The 20,679-nt window shown below is 46.9% G+C and overlaps 1 long non-coding RNA gene across 3 annotated transcripts in view; it reads left to right on the top strand.

Annotated features, from left to right (window-relative positions):
• The window catches only part of LOC112648835 (uncharacterized), a 55,510-nt gene that overhangs the window by 20,832 nt on the left and 13,999 nt on the right, over nucleotides 1-20,679 (top strand). For all 3 annotated transcript variants that reach the window (XR_007412002.1, XR_007412003.1, XR_007412001.1), the window contains exons 2-3: nucleotides 10,189-10,262; nucleotides 15,208-15,265. This is a non-coding gene — a long non-coding RNA (uncharacterized LOC112648835). The remainder of the gene's footprint in view (nucleotides 1-10,188; nucleotides 10,263-15,207; nucleotides 15,266-20,679) is intronic.

Genomic DNA, 20,679 nt, shown 5'->3' with positions numbered 1-20,679 from the left:
GCCCCACATTGGGCTCTGTGCTGAGCATAGAGGCTCCTTAGGATTCTCTCTCTCTCTCCTTCTACCTGCCCCCCTCCTCCCCTGCTGGCTCATGCTCTCTCTCTCAAAAACAAAAAGTGAAAAACAAACACCCCTTGTATTTTGCTTAGGCCACGTGAGTTGAGTTTCTGAAACTTGCAGCTCAGAGCCCTGTGCTCACAGCTATGAGAAATGCATAATTGTGTCCATGAGCTTCAGGCACATTTGATGGGGAGGCAGCTCTCCTTCAGTAGGTGAGAGAACAGCAGCTTATCCTGAAACATCTAACTTCCAGGAATTAACACAGTAAAGGGCAAGCCTAGTTGAATATGTGCCTTTGTTTTGGTTTGGCATCCAAAGCCCGAGAGGACTTGTCCTATAGCACATCACAGCACAATCCTTGGTATTGTGCACCCCTGGCAGGTGGACACTCGACCCTCTGGGTCAGTATGTCCTCATGACATCAGTACATGATGAATGCACATCACAGCGATGGTGGTATGTTGTGGTCTGCACACACAGACATGTGACAGCAGCATGTTCCTGCCATGGAAGAGGGACGAAGGCATCTGCATTAGACCTAGGGTGACTGGGTATATTGTAAGACCAGTGGTGTTTGGGGGTCAGGGCTTTTGAAGCCTCAGACCCAGGCTGAGGAACAGGGGGCTGAAATGTGGGAGTAAGGAGGGATGATTCCTAGGAGTACTCATGGAAGGCGCTAGAAGGTGAGTTGTAGAAGGAAAAAGCACCATGAGCTGGTAAGGCACAGGAGGCAGGGGACAGGAGACTGGCATGCTTCCACGTGCACTGGGCAGCCCTGCCATATCTGGGGGATGAAGTTGCTGCTGCTTCAGGAGATTTTGAAGGGTCTGCCTGAGTTCTGTGCTGCCCCTGAGGTGGGGTCAGGGGTCTGGGGAGTGCCAGGGGTTTCCAACTCTCTGAGCACTCAGTGCTCCAGGTCAGGGATGGGCTGGGGCTACAACAGTTCCCATTGCCATGGCTACCTGCCCTGTTTTATTTTTATCAAGAATGCTTGTGTTTTATCTTCCCACCAAATCTGAAGTCAGAACTCTTCCTCAGCGTTGGGCACAGTATAGACCAAAGTAGGTACTCGGAAAGCTGGACGAGCTTGAAAACTCACTGTGTGCATGCCCACACCACCGGAGGGGCAGGTGCTTGGAGGGAGACAACAGGAGGCCAGTGTAGACCTGCCCTGGGACGACCTACGCCCATGGTGGCTGCAGTGTGCGAGGGCTCGCACCTGCTGTCCATTCTGTGGCCACGATGGCATTTATTGACCATCGTCCATTCAGGGGATCATGAGGTCCCTAATCCGATTCCTTAATCCTGACAGATAGAAAGTACTGTCTCTTACAAGAGGAGACAGTCCTCACTTCACAAAAGCACCAGCGAAATGGCTGTGACGGTTGTCACTGAGGAGCAAGCCCTGGAAGAGGGGCCAGCTCTGCTGATGCAGGAGCTGACAGCAGGAATGCTTGTGGGCACCTCGGTGGTGGTAACTCGTGCCAGAGAACAGCATGGTTTTACTCCAGGCCTGGGATGCAGTGTTGGGTGGAACTTCATGCAAAGTGATTTCTGAAAAGACTTTTAAAGTCATAGAAAATTGACCTTGATATAATGTTAAATAATAAAAGCAGGTTACAACACATAGAGTCTATAAAAAATTATATGCATGTATGTATGTGCACACATGTGTGTACACTTATCTGTATCCACATATGCACATATGCCATACATTAACGCACACATGCCTGCTGCATACATGCTGCATATGCACACACATTCACATGCATGTGCACACTCCACACATGCATGCATACATGTATACAGTGCATGCATGCACACACATCACACATGCACACACATCTGCAGAAGACTGACAGGAAAATACCCAGTGTAAATAGTTTCCTTTATAGGAATTATAGATGATTTGGATTTCTTCTTTTGTATTTTCTTTTCTTTTTTTTTTAAATTTTTAAAAATTTATTTATGATAGTCACAGAGAGAGAGAGGCAGAGACACAGGCAGAGGGAGAAGCAGGCTCCACGCACCGGGAGCCCGACGTGGGATTCGATCCCGGGTCTCCAGGATCGCGCTCTGGGCCAAAGGCAGGCGCTAAACCACTGCGCCACCCAGGGATCCCTTTTCTTTTGTATTTTCAAATGTTCTGTAATGATTATGTATATTCCTACTTGATTGTATATTTTATGATTAGAATATGAAGACAAAAATTTTTATTTATTTATTTAAAAGATTTTATTTGTTTATTCATGAGATATACAGAGAGACAGAGGCAGAGGGGGAAACAGGCTCCCCGCTGAGCAGAGAGCCCCAGACGGGACTCAATCCCAGGACCCTGAGATCATGGTCTGAGCTGAAGGCAGACACTTCACCGACAGAGCCCCCTAGGTGCCCCAGATGTGTGGTTTTATATGACTCAGTCAGACATCTAACTTAATCATTGCAAACACCTTGGATTTGAGTGCCATTATTCTCATTTATAGAGGAGGAAGTTGAGGCTCAGGAAGGCAGATAGATAGTAAAATGGTCATAAAGGCAACACACCAGCGAATGATGAAGGACCACATGGTTGTGTTTGTATAGTGAATAGACTAGAATGTCTATTCAGGGGAGCTTTATGTCGGCTGGAATCATTCAGGGAACTTCAAGGAGCAGAGGAACCTGAATTAGGCTCTGAGCAAAGGTTAGATCTCAGTGATTTCCAGAGAGGAGGGTGGTGAAGGACATTTCAAATAGAGGGAAATTTTCCTGCAAAGTCAAGGATTTGGAATAAAGATTAAAGTATTAGGGGGAACAGAGCTATGCTGAGGGGTTCACCTGCTGGTTTGCTTCCTGTGGCTACCCTAATAAATACCCAAGCTGGGTGGCGGAAGGCCACAGAAATTCTCTCCTGGCCTTGGAGGTAGAAGTGCAAAGTCAGGGTATTGGCGGGGCCATGCTTGCCCCAGGGAGAACCTGCCTCACACCTTTCTCTTCATGCTGGGTGTCACCGGCAATCCCTGGCACCGGCCCTCACCTTCAGACACCTCACTGCAGTCCTGTCTTGTGCTTGTCACATGTGTTCTTCCTGTGTCTGTGTCTGACCCTTCTCTTCCTGTAAGGACACCAGGCCTATGGGGTTAGGACCCATCGAACTCAGTATGACCTCATGCAACTTCATTACACCTGCGAAGACCCCATTTTGTAACAAGGTCACATTCACAGGTACTGCTACAGTTATAGCTTCAGCATGTCTTTTTGGGGTGACACAGTTCAACCTGTAACATCTGCTGAGCAAATAGTAGGTGGTTAATTATTACTTGTTGAATAAATAAACAGGATGAGTGACATGTGGTTGGATATAAGGTGAGCGAGGCTCTCACTTGCCAGTGGAGGTGTTTGGACAGCGCTTTACCTAGGGTGGTAAAGCTTGTTAATGGGGATGCTAAGGGACACCTGGGTGACTCAGTGGTTGAGCATCTGCCTTTAGCTCAGGTTGTGATCTTGGTGTCCTGAGGTTGAGTTCTGCATCGGGCTCCCCACAGGGATCCTGCTTCTCCCTCTGCCTGTGTCTCTGCCTCTCTCATGAATAAATAAATAAAATCTTAATAAATAAATAAATAAATAAATAAATAAATAAATAAATAAATAAAATGGAAAAAAATGGAGATGCTGAGTTGATTTTATAGGGACAGGCAGAAGAGAGTTACAGTTTAGAGTTTGAAGTTTAAGAATTTTAGAATTTCAATCTGTCTAGAGATGTCACCAGATTTTGTCCCTTGATTCTATAAAAAAATGACTGTTAAAAATACCAATTGCCGGCTTGGAATACCCAAGTAGCAAGTGTGCAGTCTTAGAAGAGAGAGTATTTTTTTTGCGTCGAAGTCTTCGGAGGTAGCAGTAATAGACTCAGGAAAGCAAACCTGGAAAAAGCCGGTGGTGAGACCAGCGTGAATGTGGTGTCATTTTCTGTAATGACAGAGTCTAAATGCAGCCTCCATGATTATGTGCTGTCACTGCAGACAGTGTCCTGCACCTGAGCCTTCTGAAGTCTCGTGCAGACATGACCCATCACATCGCTTACCTCCTCACAGCTTTGTTACAGGGGCTGGTATTTTGGCTCATAAGTAGGATAGAATCTCCAATTAATAGGTCCAGGAGGCTGGTTTCTTCTGAAATGCTTGTGCCAATCCCTGCGTGGCCGGTGTGGGTGCTGTGCTGGCATGTTCGCATCCACTGTAGGCAGTGTGTTTTGTGGATTCAGCCTTCTCAGAAATGAGGCAATAGAGACACCTACCAGCCTGTGCTTCGGAACCCATCTGCCATGGGTTGAATTGTGCCCCCTGAAAAGATACGTTGAAATCTTGACCCCTAGGACCAACAAGTGGGACCTTAGTTGGAAATAGGGTTTTTGTAGATGCGATCAAGCGAAGATGAGGCCACCAGTGTGGGCCCTAATTCAGCAGGGCTGGTGTCCTCGTAAGAAGAGTGCATTTCATGTGCCATGTGAAAGCTGGGACAGGCTCAGAGGAGGCCACGTGACAACAGGCATGGACACCCTGCTGCAGCTCAAGGCAGCAAGTGCCAGCAGCCAGAAGAGGCAAGGATGGATCTCCTTTCTTTGAGAGGGAGTACAGTCCTGCCGACGCCTCGGTTTCACATGTCTGGCTGCCAGGCTGGGAGAGCACGATTGTGTTGGTGTAAGCTGCTGGAACGTGGCACGTAGGGTAGGCTCTTTGTAATGTAGACTGAACGCTCAAAGGGGCACAGGTGCAGGGAGAGCAACCTGACAAAAATGGAACAGGCGGTTGTGGTCTTGTTGGCTCACAGGCAAGGATTGCCAGAGGAAGATACCAATTAGGGGCACCATTAGAGGCAGGAATCACGTGCCAGGGGGAACAGATGAGCTGGACTCCATGCTATGGAGATAACAAGCTAGAGAAAGACCCAGAAAGACAACTGACTCAGTCCTGAGAGAGAGGTGCAAGGGGTTTCTGAGTGTGAGAATCAGGGGGAGCAAAATAGTGTCTTCCTTAGAGGGTCATGGGGAGATGTGGATGAGTCTGCATGTAGAATAGTGCTCGTTAGCAAAAACATGTACATGTGCAGTGTGTACAGCAGCGATCACAGCCACCTGCTCTGGGGTTCAGGGAGATGCCCGAACAATTTTAGCTGACCCAATGGGCTGTGAGTGGCTGCTCATTGTCAGCATCACCTGTAGTACATGGAGGGGACTTTGTCCCTCCACTGACAGCGGGGGACCTGGGGTAGGGAGCAGAGAAGATCTAAGAACAGAAATCAGACACATTAATTGAGGGGAAGTCTGCAACCTCAGCTTTGCCAAACTCCAGAATTTGCTCTGTGCTTAACTGAGCCTGTGAGGGACCCACGGGCATGGTTGTGGTCTGCTCTGTGACTGAGTGGCCTAGACGATGTATATGTCCCAAGTCGCTCATGAGCAGGTCATGGAGGGGAGCTGGAGGGGTGGTCTGTCCCTAAGCTTCCTGTTCTGCTGTGGCTGGAGCAGCAGTAGGCATCTCTAAGGACTTTGATTTGGGGGGATTTTAAAATGAGAGCCCCTTCATCAGCTCCCGGGGACTAAGTCTGGCTCTCACTGTGTCTTGGATGACGTCTCCTCTGGGACTTGTCCTGGTTCCCTCCCTGCTCACCTTGCTCAAAATTCCATCTTCCCATCTTCTGTCTTCTTGTCCAGGTCCCCGTGCTGTGGGACTGCTGCGTGACTTCTGGTGGCTGACACAGATTTCTCTTGGTCTCCTGGGTATCTCCACGTGCATCTCTCATCAACAGCTAACCCTTGCCATGTTTAATGGAACCCTTGCTTTCCACCATGTTGCTCTGTCTGCTGTATTTACTATCATGGCTCCTGGGACTTCTACCTTTGCTGTCACTGGGGCTGGGAGCTCGGTCACCTTCCACTGCTTGTCCACCCCGTCTAGACTCCAGTGCCTCGTGACATCCAGATAATCAGTTGCCAGGCTTTCTTCCTCTTGATCTCCCTAATCCAAGACCATGGTTCTGCTCTAACTGACCTCCCTATTAACTCTACTCTGGATATTTCAATAGCTTCTTGATATGTCAGATTTGCAACCCATTTTCTTCATTGTCATATGGATTTTTTTCTAGGACACAGATCAGACAGTTTTACTCCCCCAGGTCTTCAGTGGCTCTTCTTGCCCAAAGTATCTGGCTCAGCTCCTGGCTGTGGCCTCAAAACCCTCAAGGATGGAGCTCCAGCCTGTGTTTCCGGCTTCCTCATCCCCTGTCTCTGCATCCCTGACACTGGCCACGTGGCACCACTGGCTACTCACTCCTCTGTGTTTTCGTTTGCCATCTAAGGGTCCTCTTCACTTCCATTCAGACCCACCTCTCCGGGTAGCTTTCCTTAAGCCTCGGACTTAGAATCAACCAGATCCCACTTTGCCTATTCTGTTTCCTCTTCTCCTACAGAGGAGTATGCTTTCACTCCAGGCTGTAAACCTCTCGAGATACCACTGAATTTTATTCACTTCTGTGTCCCCCTGGCACCATGCACCGGGGGCTCGGTGCACATCCGCTGGTGCCTGAAGACTGTTGAAATCACATGATGGAGGCCCTTGGGAGGCTGGCCTCCGAGTGTGTATCACAGCTTCAGGACTTCTGCTTTCTTCACCGTGGGCAGAAGTTCGAAAGAGGAAAATCTGGGTACTGAGGGGCAGAGTCTAAAACGGAAATGCAGCTGTATTTCCATTCCGTTTTGCTCCTATGGTTTTTGTTTCATGGCCTTGACTTGGAATTTCAATTGGAAACTTGAATTGCAACCAAAATAGTTTCTTCTGTATCACTCCAGAATCAGGCTTTCTAAACCCTTCATTTCCACTCAAACATTTCTCTTAAAAATCAGCTCTGCTATAAAGTGGGGCTAATTCAGTGCCCCCTCACCCACCCCGCCGTGATGTCATGCTGAGGATGGCTGTAAGTGGGGCACTTTTAGACTCTCCAATATGTCAACAAGTTAAGACTTTCATTCATTTAAAAAATGTAAATAAATGCAGCTGCATCTGGCCATGTGAACAATAAAAGTAAGACCATGGCGCTAAAACCAAGTGAGAAGATGCTCTAAATTGAGAGAGACACTCAGCCTTGAGGATAATTTAAGGAGCATTAATAAATATATTTAGAAAACTCATGCAGCAGAACTCATATCTCCAGCTTGTCATTTTTCCACCCTGTGAACTAGCAGAATTCATAATGACAGCTTTAGAACAACAAAGAAAGAACTGGCTGCTTACCAGAACCAATTAAGTGGTGAGAAAAGGAAGTCTCATGTGTTAAACATGCATGTTGGAGTTCTCCATTACTATACTTAAAATAATTATATAACTTCATATTTCTCATAAATTTTTTTTATTAGGAGTTAAGCAGTGTTCAGCTTTCAAAAACTACATTTCCAGAATTCAGCCTGAAAGTCTGTTTGTTTGAGGATCTAATGCACTTTCTCATAAAAAAAAAATGCCATTATAAACACAACTGGGTACCCAGGCTGGCCCGCTAAAGCCATTTAAACTTTGTAATATCTATGCCATATTGTATATTTGCAAGAAAATTTTGTCTAAAAATCCATTTCCCTTGTAAGAGTAGCACTGATGTAAGTGATTTAATCTTTTATGCCTGAAATTGACTAAGGAAGGTTTTCATTTTTACTGAATGATGACACCTGTGGGAAAATAAGATTAATTAAGGGAAAAGATAGATTGGTGCTGTGGTAGAGTGTCCACGGGAAAATGGGGTCCTTTCTCAGGTTTTCAGGTAATGCTGGGGGTTCTTCAGGATGTTAGGTCTTGCTTCCAAAAGTCAGGCCTTCCTCCTTCCAACTACAGATGGGGGGTGCTGATGCCACTGTACACTGACCATGACCAGCTCACTTTCCCTTGGCTCATGCATGGAAAAAGAAGGAAGGCAAAGGGAGAGATGTCTTCCTGCGGGAATTGAGTATAAGTTGAAGGAGAGAAAGCAAGGAAGAGGCTCTTGGGAAGCATGTGTGTGTGTTATGAAAAATAAATTTGCTGTATTGGGAAAATGCGCTGAGTCAGCAAAAACATGTAATTCCCATTCAAGGAGAAGCTGTTTGTTAGATTTGAGTGTGCCTGGGCTGGCTGGGCCACTGAAACTATTTGTTACCGGGTATATGTAGCTCACAGAGTCAATGAGAAGGCCAGAGAACCAGATTTGGAAAATGGTGTCTGTCCAGGGACCATCTGGTTGGAAGGCCACCATAGGCTCCACTCTCATCCCTACAGTCCACCCCTCCATGTAGCAGCTGCAATGATCTTTCTGAAATTTAACTCCGAGTATGATACTTTCTTGCTCTAATATAATAAAGAATCCCCAGGTTCCTAGCATGGAGCTTCTAAAACCCTTAGGATTTCGTGATGGGAATGCCATTGTTCTTCATGGCATGTCTTAATAGTTCATGCTAACAAGAGGACCCAGGATGAGGAGAGATCCCACCAGAAACACTAACCACGTGATCGTGGGGTGGGCTGTGAGCCATGGGAGGTCAGTCTGCCCTTGGAGGAGGTGCGGGTGTTGAAGACACAGTTTATCCACATGGCCCACAATCCAATCTGCCATGCCTGTGGTGGTAAAGCCCCAGCAGACACTCTGGACACTGAGGCTTGGGTGAGTGGCCCAGCTTGGTGACACACCCTGAGTCCCTGGGGAGAGGATATGGAGGCTCTGCCTTTGGGACCCTCTCAGACCAGGCTTTATGTGGCTCTTCATTTGGCTGGTCCTGATTTGTATCCTTCATATGTAACTGTAACCATAGGTGTAGAGCTTTCCTGAGTACTGTGAGTCATTCTAGTGAATGAGCAAATCTGAGGGGGCCATGGAAACTCCTGAATATTTAGCCAGTTGGTCAGAAGTGTGGGCGGCCTCAGGACCCTGACCTCACAGCTGGCATTGAAGTAATGACAGTCTTCCTAGGGACTGTGCCCTTGCACCAAGGCTTCTGTGATGGCTCTGGGTTGTTAGTGTCACAGTTGAAGTATACCATCTGCTTAATGCTTTCAACTGGCTTTTTATTCAACCAGAACATCCCAGAATGAAATAAGTCCTCACTGTGGCCACACCACTCTGCTGCCTCCCTGACACCATGTACCTCTGTGCTCCTCTTTGGTTGCTGCCCTCCAGCCACACTGGCCTGTCCTGGTCCTTCTTCCTTCCAAGGCTGTGCACTTGCTGTTCTGTCCGCTGGGAATGCCTTTCCTCAGCTCTGCACGTGGACTTCTCTGAGAGTGGAAGTGCTATTAGTCTTGTGTGCCTCAGACCCAAGACTTAGAACAGCAACGTGGTTGTTTGGTTGGTTCTAGATCACAGGTCACAGAAGAGACCTGGTCAGCCTGTTAATGATAATTCTGGAACCCACAAGATCAGATTTGAGGTCTGACTCTGGTAGAGTGGCTCCGTGGCTGTGAGATACAAGAGGTGCTCCTTCACGGTTGGAGAAGCTTTGTGGGTCTCTAGCCTTGACATCAGCTGAGATATTAGAGCTCTGAGCTTGTTGTTTCCCCATGAACCCTGTGATCAGAAGCAGCCAGCCCATCCACACGTTTATACTCATCATTCCTGCCCAAGTGCTCAGTGACGATCACACGTGTTCTCTTCAAGCCTTGCCCTCTGCAGCATTTCATCCCAAGTAGCCTACAGTGAGAATTCAAGTGAGCGTTTGCCACTGTGTGGCCTGGATACCAGTGTCCTGTCCCCTGCTGGCACTGAGGAAATCCCGGCAATCGAGCCAAGGCACCTCTGATAACCAACCCCGATTCCCATCTTTGGGACCTTTGCTGGGCTGTGTTAGAGCAGAGTGTTGGTTTAGGTCGAAGCAAAACTACTCTAGGTTTTTAAGCGGAGAGAATCCCACACAGAAGATTGTTAACAAAGGTCTCACAACGGTGGAAGAGAAGATGGAGGAGGCCAAATTATTCAGACACTGGTTGTTTGAGGAGGCCCATTCACCTCTGGGCCTGGGTGCACAGAAGAGAGCTTGGTTTCCCTGAGCCCACGGCCACCATGCTGCTCTGCTGTCACATCCCCAGCATCAGGACAAGGCCACCTTGCCCTGACTCTGACTTTCCCATCTCCTTCCAGTGTCTTCCAGGGCAGAATTGGCTGGCAGGGGAGTCTGCAGAATGCTGTCTTCAGGCAGTGAGGAGGTGTAGCAGGTGAGTGTTAGCTTTGAGGTGGTGATTCTGTGTGGCCCAGACTCAGGGTCGCCCCACACAAGCCTTCCTTGTCCTCCCTGACCAGAGCAGACCACGCTGTGCTCCCTCTCAGGACTTTCTGGACCTAAACCCTCATAGATCTTCCTGCACTTTCTTTTTGTGCATTATGTTTATATGTACACACATGTGTGTGGATAAGTATGCACTACACATTTATATCAATTTCTGTTTTCCCTGCTAGAAGTTTCTAGAAGGCAAGGCCTGTGTAGGTTTTGCTCTGCAGTGTCAGCAGCACCTACACATAGTAGGTGCTCACAAATTTTTATGGAATGTATGCAGAACTTCAGGTGTCTACCTGACTTCACCTGACTTCACCAGAACAGAAGCTCATCCTCAGACGTCCTTCAGCTCCCATGGAACCACACTCAGCACACACTCAGTTCTGACAAATACAGGTGTTTGAAGGGATGCGTGCATGGCTCAGTGGTTGAGTGTCTGCCTTCGGCTCAGGGCGTGATCTCAGGGTCCTAGGATCGAGTCCCACATGGGGCTCCCTGTATAGAGCCTGTTTCTCTCTCTGCCTGTGTCTCTGCCAATCTCTCTGTGTCTCTCATGAATGCATAAATAAAATATTTTTTTTAAAGATTATTTATTTATTTATTTATTTATTTATTTATTTATTTATTTATTCATAGAGACACACAGAGAGAGAGAGAGAGAGAGGCAGAGGGAGAAGCAGGCTCCATGCAGAGAGCCTGACGTGGGACTAGATCCTGGGTCTCCAGGATCACGCCCAGCGCTGCAGGTGGCGCTAAACTGCTGCACCACCGGGGCTGCCCACATAATAAAATCTTTTAAACACACACACACACACACACACACACACACACACACACACACAGGTGTTTGAGTGTGTGACAGTGTCTCATTGTCCACCAGTGATCCTCATGGAGCATCTTTCCTGCAGAGACAGAGATGGGGCAGGGCTCTAGCCGGAGCACAGATTTCTAGCAACAAAGCCTGTGACGATCACAGGCCCTAACTAAGACATTCAGCCACTTAATTAGGTTGTTGAGGGGGTAATTGATGGTCCTAGGTGGGCCGAGTACCTAGGGGCTGCCTGTGCTCACACTTGCAAAGTAGTCTCTGCGCTGGATGCTGAATGAACAAAAGGATGTTGGAATTCAGAACGGCAATGTTTCTAACGACTGGAGTTATTTCAGCTTCTCTGGCAATTTGACAAATGACCAAGGAAGAGCAGAGAGGGTCTGTAACTCTGGTCTGGAAACAATGCCAGAGGTTTTGATGTTAAGAAATTCTCTCTTTTCCTTTTTCTTTCCTGGGCTTTGCCTGGGACTTGCATCAAAAATCTAAAGGAGGCAGTGCTGAGAATTGATACCTGTGACCCACTGGGTGCTCCGGCCTGGAGGAAACAGGGTCTCCTCTGGCCCCTCTGACTGAGCGTGGATGCTGACTGAAGTTTATTAGAACTTAGATTACTGTTTCATGATCATAATGGGTTTGGTTAATGATTGTTCATTTTAATTGTGACGTTACTGATTTATTGTTAATTACTGAGCAATGAGAAATCCCCAGTGAATTGCTTTTTGGGGGTTCCTGGGTGGCTCAGCTGGTTAAGCATTCCACTCTTGATTTCAGCCTAGGCTGTGATCTCAGGGTCGTGGGATTGAGCCCCACGTCTGGCTCTGCACTCAGAAGGGATCCTCTCCTTCTGCCCCCCTCCCCTGCCCATGTCCTCTCTCTCTAAAATAAACAAATAAATCTACAAAAAAAAAAAAAAAAAAAAAGAATTGCTTTTTTTAAAACCCTATTGATTATATAGTGCTCTTATTAAAGGAAAATTTTTGGTGAGGAGATGCCAGTGTTTTTCAGCCATTTCTCAGGCTAATCAGGTAGGGTTCAGCAGAATTCCATCCATCCAACAGCCATACACTTTATGCACCATCCATTCACCAAACATGTACTGGACACCTATACCGATCACCTCCGTCTGCCTGGCAATGAGATGCCTGTCACTGGTGAAGGGAGCCTGGATTGCCCCTGCTGTGCTATGGTGATGCAGTCAGCAAAACTTTCACAGGGGTCAACTGGGAATGTGACACCAATGGAAATGAATGCACTGGCCAAGGTAATATGTCAGGCATTTGCCAGTTAAGGAGGAAATAGTAGTTTAGAAAAGGAAGCTGAGGGACAACTGGGTGGCTTAGTTGGTTAAGTGTCCAACTCTTTTTTTTTTTTTTTTTTTTCCAACTCTTGATTTTAGCTCAGGTCTTGATCTCAGGGTCATGAGATCAACTCCATGTCAAGCTCCGCACTTGAGCCCCGTGTCAAACTCCATGATGAACCTGCTTAAGATTCTCTCTCTCCCTTTCCCTCTGTCCTCCTCCCCATCACTCTCTCCCTCTCTAAACAACAAAAAGAAAAAGAGAAAAAGGAAGAAAAGGAAGCTAGAACTGGAGGGTGTAGACAGGGCAATCAGTGCATTGAAGGAAGACAATGGAGGCCTAGTCATCAACTAGGGCCAAATATGAAGGCTACTCCAAGTGGCCCAGAACTTAATTGGAAGAGTAGCAGGTGTCCCTGAGAGGGACACATTCTCAGTTCTGTCAAGTAGGCTACGCCAAGGTCAGGGCTCTGAGTGGAGCAGAGTGGAGTCCTGAGATATGCATCTGGGTCAGGAAGATATTGACTCTCTAGGTCCCTCTGAACCTTCTGGGCCCACAGAACTAACCATGTCCTCTCTGTTAAGGACTAGCACTCCCTCTTACTTCAAGGTGATGTCACCAAGGCCAGAAAATAGGCGTGAGTCCTCCCATAGCCTGGCTGGAGAAGTGATGGGCCTGCTAAGGGAGGAAAGGGATCAGACTGTGAAAGAGCTACAAGACCTCCCCACCACTGACACCTCTGACATGCACTGAGAGAGTGTGAGAAAGGACTCTGAGGGTTCTAGATCAACGTGTGCGGGAAGGGATTCTGAGGGTTCTAGAGCAGCGTATGTGGGACAGGATTTTTTGATCATATGATATACAGTTATAACAAGTGTTTTTATAGTCATGTCTACTAATTCTATCATTTTTGTGACTTCTGGATCAGTTTCAGTTCATAGATTTTTCTCCTTGTCATAGAGTATATTTTCCTGTTTTTTTGCATACCTCATAATTTTTGACTGGATGCCAGACACTTAATTTCACCTTCTTGGGTCCTATATACATTTGTATTTCCTCTAAATATTATTGAACTTTATTTGGGGATGTGGTTAAATTGCCAGTTTGATACTTTCCAATCTTGCTTTTAATATTTGTTAGATGGAACCAGAGCAACATTTAATCTGGGGATAATTTCCCTGTAATACTGACACAGACCTTCTGCATACTCTCCTGGGGTGCTGTGAATTATGACAGTTCTCACTCTGGCTGGTCAGAACAGGATCTCTTCCTGTCATTGTGAAACCTCCAGGGATTGTTCTTCCTAAGCTTTTTCTTGAGGTTCTTTTCCCAGCCTTAGCCTTTTAACACACAGGAGCTGGTCAGTATCAGCTGATGATGGCAGGAGGACTTTCTGTAGATCTCTTGAGCTCCCTGAACAACGCTCCCATTTTTCGTACTTTGCCCTGTGAACACTAGCAGTCTTGGTGCATTGTGCTCCCATATCTGTGTCCTGAACTCAGGGGGACCACGGGGCTCTGCTGGGCCTTCCTCCCCCTCTCTGAGCCACAGCCCAGAGACTCTTAAGGCAGCAAGGTGGGCCAGTGGGTGGTTCATGTTTCCTTGTGTTCTGCCTCTCAGAGATCCTTCATTGCCTGCTTTCCAGTGTCTTGAAAACCATAGTTTTATATAGTTTGTTTTCTTGTTTGGTTCACACAGGAGGTAAATCTAGTCCTTATTTCTCCTTCTTAGCTGGAAGTCAGTCTATAGTTACCCCTTTTTCTTTAAATAATATATTAAACACTTAAAAAAAAAATAATATATTAAACTTACATTTCCTAACCTATCAATCTTCATAAATGAATCAGTGTCTTGATTCTCCCTGTGAAATGTGACAAAATTATACTCTGACAGCACCTCCCTTTTCAAACTCCTGGTTTTGGCATGTTGTGAAATTTCCCCCTAATATGTTATCAAATTATTATTATTTTTAAATTGCATAACTCTTCTTCCAAGATTTATAATGATTTTATCAGGTATTGTAACTGTCGTTACCAGGATTTATTTCTATGTTTAACTGAATTCAGATCACCACTAGTTTTTTTAATATATATATATATATATACATATGTTGGCTGCTCCATGCATGAATTCATTATCTTGATTCTTCTTTTCATTTGCAGAGTGCTCTGTTGAAGGCAGAGTGCTCATGTCATTTACCTTGGTGAGTTGGTATTGACTTATAACCTTAGCTCTCTAGACTCAGCACAACCAGAGTGAGCCAGTCTCTCCAGGGGGTATTCGTGTTGCCTAGTTTCACGAGAGATTCATAAGGAATCTACTACATGATTTTGTTCATTTATGAAAAATTTAGCTCTTTTCAAGACCAAGGCACTGATGTTCTCTGCTCAGTGTATTATGTCTCAACAGGAACTTACACAACTGGTCAAATTTTAAGGATTTTATTTATTTGAGAAAGAGAGAGAGTAAGAGTGTGCATGCCACTGGTGGGGGAGGCCAAAGGGAGAGGGAGAGAGAATCTCGAGCAGACCGGGCACTGAGCATGGAGCCCAATGTGGGGCTGTATCTCCACCGTGAGATCATGACCTGAGCTGAAACCAAGAGTCAGATGCTTAATTGACTGAGCCACTCAGCACCCCAACAGGTCAAATTTTAATGCAGAGCTTCTGTGCAATCATAGCAAGGTGGTTGTGGGGATGAGTTGTACTTTTTTTTCCCATTTTTTATTCCAGTATAATTAACATACAGTGTTACATTAGTTTCAGGTGTACAATATCGTGATTCAGCAATTTTGTATATTACTCAGTGCTCATCATGGTAAGTGCAGTCTTAATCTCCAGCTCCTCTGTCACCCATCCCCCTACCTACCTCCCCTCTGATCACCATCAATTCTCTGTATTTAAGAGTCTGGGTTTTTTCCCCCTCTTTTTCTCTTTGTTTTGTTTCTTAATTCCACATATGAGTGAGATCATATGGTATTTGTCTTTGACTGACTGTGTCACTCAGCATTATATCCTCTGGGTCCATCCATGTTGTTGCAAACGACAAGATTTCATTCTTTTTTTTTTTTTTTTAAGATTTTATTTATTTATTCATGAGAGACACAGAGAGAGAGAGAGAGGCAGAGACACAGGCAGAGGGAGAAGCAGATTCCCTGCAAGGAGCCCAGTGCAGGACTTGATCCCAGAACTCCGGGATCAGGACCTGAGCTGAAGGCAGACGCTCAACCACTGAGCCACCCAGGTGTCCCAAGATTTCATTCTTTTTCATGGCTGAGTAATGTTATATTGTGTATATGCCACATCTTCTTTATGTGTTCATCTATGGGTGGACACTTGGGCTGCTTCCATAATTTGGCTATTATAGATAATACTGCAGTAAACATAGGGGTATATATATCACACATATGTGATATATATATCTGATATATGTGATATATATATGATATATATGTGATATATATATGTTTTTGAACTAGTGTTTTTATGTTCTTTGGGTAAATTCTCAGTATTGGAATTATTGGATTATAGTATACTTCTATTTTCAATTTTTTGAGGAACCTCCATACTGTTGTCCACAGGGGCCGCGCCAGTTTGTATCCCTACCAACAGTGCATAAGGGTTCCCCTTTTTCCACATTCTTGTCAACACCTGTTATCATACATTTAAAATATTGAAGGCCTCAGGTTCACAGCACCCACCTGCAGTATGGAGATGTCCTTACTGTGCACCCTCAGGATGCGGGGGCAGAGGCATCTCTGTTTGCAGGTATCTTGAGTGGGTGCTCCAGCAGCAGCTGCCTCTGACTAGAGTGGACTCTTCGTATTTGCTGATCTGACCCCTACTATTTTTGTGTCATTTTATCTGCTTGGACTTTGGATCTGTAATGACGCAGCAAGGATTTGCTTGTTTATCCAGTGTTTAGCTCCAAGAATACTTTATCTTTAAGGTACGTTTTGCACATGATGAATCTCATCCATTGAGAGTTGAATTATAGTTTTACTCTTTCAGCTTTGGGGGAACTTTGCAGGTGACTCTCTGACAGTGACCTTTTCTCTCTCTGAATGCCCACCTGTCCTTTGTCCCTTGTGTCTGTGTCATGCTGCCTGTCCCCATTGGTAACAATGGTCTCACTGCTTCTGACTGACCGTGTCTGAGAGACATCCTCTATGTATTTGCTTTCTACTTAGTATTTAGCACGACATCTTATCCAGGGAAGATGTTCAATAGGTACTTGTCAGACCTCCTTCTGTTCTGTGGCACCTGAATGCCCAGATCTAGACTCATGTTCATGCGTTCTTTAAAGAAAGGAAATTTGGAAACCTATTTGAGTCCACTTGATATTACACAACATGAGTGACCCAAGCTACGGGAAAGGTAGGCATGAGTGAGTGGGAAGGGGAGGGAAGGAAAATACATTTTAAAATGCCAAGACAAGTATATCTAGCTTAAGGTTTCCAGTTTCTGGAGCGGACTAAATATGCCAACTGCTCAGAGCATGTCCAAGCAGCTTTACTTGGTTATTGCCAGTTTTCAATGAAGCCTCCCCGACAGCAGAGCTTCTCAGGAGAGTGGGGCAACAGGTTTCTATTAGGGACTCACCAGTTTTGCCCGTAGTCACATATGTGTTCAGATGTGAACTCTAGCAATGCTGATGCCCGGGAACAGTGGGGCCAGGCCCATTGTGGCATGTGGCAGAGATGGTGGTCCAGCCAGCCATCAGCACGGTTTGGCATCAGGAAAGATGGCAGCTGGGGCCATAGGGTGTGTGGCCATTGGTCCCTGTTCATCCACACTAGCTCTGGCCCTTCTCCTTGGGGCTTTTGAAGGCTCTGCCCATGGATAATCACCTCCTGACTGCTGCTTCCACTTCCCCCAGGGGGTTGGGGGCGCTTGCCGTACAGGCCCACACCCCCTGCTCTTCCAGCTGTTATAGCCTGAAACCCATGGAACTGTGGCCACCTGTTCAGTCCTTTGTGTCTTGTTCACCATTGAATGCAGTGCTAAGTATACACAGAAGTGGTGATGGAATGTTCCAGGCACGTCTGTAGGAAGAGCAGTAGGGCTAGTGGGGGTGGGGTGGGTGGGGTGGGGTGTCCACCCCGCACACACTCACTTTGGAAAGATGTAAAAATGCTTAAACAGTAAGGCTGTAGGGTGAGGATCTCACCACAGATCCAGATTTATGTGAATAACACATTTATTCAACACTCACTGTGTGCTGGGCACAGTTTACCAGTGCTGTTCATGTATTAACTCAGTTATTCTCCCAATCTTTTTTTTTTTTTTTTTTTTTTAAGATTTACTTATTTATTTTTAGGACAGTAAGTAGGGGGAGGGGCTGAGGGAGAGAATCTCAAGACGACTCCCTGCTGAACATGGAGCCTGACTCAGGGCTCAAGCCCATGACCCTGAGATGATGACCTGAGCCAAAGCGAAGAGTCAGACACTTAACTAACAACCAAACCAGGCGCCTCTATTCTTCCAACCTTTTGAAAGTTCTATTAGACTCCTTGTTTTACAAATGAGAAAATGAAGCTCAGAAAGGATGACGTACTTGCCTCGAGACACACAGTGAAGTATGGAGTGAAGGTCTGAACCAGGGCAGTTTGACTCTGGATCCTACACTCCTAATTGCAGAAGTTTTTCCCCCAAATGTGATTATTATTTAATGAAGACCAGCAACATTTCAGTCATTGTGCAAAGAGCTGGGTTTACTGATGGCTTCAGTGGTTCTTCTTTGGATTCAGGACGACACAGGCCAGATCTGTTCAAAGACCTGAGGAACTCTTTCTGAGGCCCTATCCTACAACATAAAAAAAAAAAATACTACATTAAATGTAAATTTTTGCTATAAATACTTGGCAGAGGTTTTAAAAATAATTTGCCTTTGAAGTAATCTGGCTATGAACAATTGCGTATTTCACGATTGATTATGATTTCTCATTCACATTTGGAATTCTTGTTATTGTTTCTAAATGTAATAACATTATTATGAATATTAATTTAGCCTGTGAAGTTGATGTAATATTATTACATTTCGTAGACATATAATGACATATTTTTTTATTAAAGATTTTATTTATTTATTATGAGAGACAAAGAGAGAGAGAGAGTGGCAGAGACACAGGCAGAGAGAGAAGCAGGCTCCAGGCAGGGAGCCTGACATGGGACTCGATCCCAGGACTCCAGGATCACTCCCTGGGCCAAAGGCAGGCGCCAAACCGCTGAGCCACCCAGGGATCCCCCTAATGACACATTTTTTAAAAAAGATTTTATCAATTCATTTGAGAGAGTATGAGCAGGAATGGGGGTGGGCAGAAGGAGAGGGAGAAGCAAGACTCCCTACTGAGCAGGGAGTCCCACACAGGACTCGATCCTAGGACCCTGAGATCATGACCTGAGCCCAAGGCAGACATATAACCCATTGAGCCACCCAGGCGCCCCATGAATCATTTATTGATTGTGGTTTTGCAATGTTCTTTTCATAATTTTGAACCAATATTTTCTTTTCCTTTATTCAATCTTAAACTTTCTCTGCCCTCAAATGGATTTGCAGGCTGGTGCTGTGGCTCAGGGCTTGGTGAACATGTGTGTTCCTGGCCCTGCTCCACCTGCTTCTCCCCTAAAGCTGACTGACAGCCAGAAGGTGGAGGAGCCGACCCCACTGCGGGATGGCTGTGGAGTGCGTTGGGGACCCTACCAGGGCTGGTGAGGAAGGGTTGCGTGCCCACTGTGGGTGTGTCTTCCTGTATCACTTGCTCTCAGCTTGGGGATGTGTCTGCATGCTGCACCACGTCCCTGCCCGGGTGGTCTGATCAGACCTGGCTTTGGGAATCGGACACACAGAGGTCTGTAGCATGTAAGTGACCGTTGCATGCCTCATTGGCACAGCTCCACACTGGCTGGCTTTGCCCTGGACCCAGCAGCTGGTCAACCCTGCCATTTTCTCATGAGTTCTCCCAAATGCCTCTGCAGGGCCCCAGACAGCAGTAACTCCACGTGGATTTGCTGCTCGCTGCCTCTTGGGTCCTGCTTCCTGGTGTCTGTGCAGACAGCCACTCTCCAGGGTGACCTTCCTGGGCGGGGCTTACAGTGGCTCCAGGCGGTGAACCTTCTTGCCCTCATGGGTCCCCATCCTTCCCGCTGCTTTCAGAGAGGACAGGCCTTCTCTCCAGGCACCGGGGTCCAGTCTGCTGCGTTGGCCTGAGTCGGGAGCATCCTTGACCACAGCGAGCACATCTCAAGCTGCACCCCAAACAGGCTTGAAGAGAGGGCACAGTGCCAGCCCCTCGGCTTTGCAGGAACTCAGTACAGCTTTCCCCAAAGAAAGCCCCCTCACAGAATAGCCTGCACTCCCCTGAGGTGCAGCTAAGGGCTCCAGGGACCCTGGATTAGTTCTGGACCTTCCACTTTGGGGGCGTGCCTGCAGGGTGTGTTCATGCTCACTTTGGTGGGGGGCGCCCCTGACCTCTTAGTCCTCCAGCGACTCTGCTTGGTCCTTGCCGTACCACCTGTGCCAGGTGCTGTCATTATCTTCATTCTGCAGAGAAATTTATGGTCACAGTCGCACGGGCGTAGCCAGGCCCAGATGGCTGCGTGGACAGCTCCCAGCACTGAGGTCCACCATCAGGGCTGGGCCCTCCTGCAGCTGTCGGATGGCCCGGCCGCAGCTGGCATGATGAGTGCTGGCTCTGCCTATCTCTGCTCATGAGGACAGGAGGCTGGGCAGAGCTTCCCCACGCGAAGGCCTCGACCACAGCCGGAGCAAGATCTGCAAAGCCCCTTGAGGTCCTGGCTCGGAAAGCCCAATATCATTTCTGCCATGTTTATTGGTCAAAGTGCATGACCAGGCCCAAGCAATGAACAGTTGGCCTGCCCTTTACTAGGACAGTGCGCTGGCAGCCTGAACACCGTGAGCCAGGGCTGCTCCCGCCAGAACGAGTCACTGCCGCTGCACTCTCCACCGGCAGCCCCAGTGGGGAAAGGGGCTGCATCGCAAAGTCACCGTCCACCATCCAAGCCCAGGCCTGGGAGGGATTCCTGTGGCTACAGGGCGAGGGTGGAGAGAGCCCGTGAGACCAGGCTGGGCCCCTGCTGAGAATTGCTTATCCTTTTTCATGGTCTCATTTACACCCTGAGCCACTTCTGCATGATGGTGCAGCATTTTCAGCTTGTAAAAGGCACTTAATTATACTGCCGTGAGCTAGTAAAATCATCATAAATGTTAAT

The sequence above is a fragment of the Canis lupus genome, chromosome 7, assembly GCF_003254725.2.
Source record: "Canis lupus dingo isolate Sandy chromosome 7, ASM325472v2, whole genome shotgun sequence".
In the NCBI taxonomy this organism is placed as follows: Eukaryota; Metazoa; Chordata; class Mammalia; order Carnivora; family Canidae; genus Canis; species Canis lupus.
Note: the sequence above shows the minus strand (reverse complement) of the source record. Positions and strands in the feature narration are given on the sequence as shown.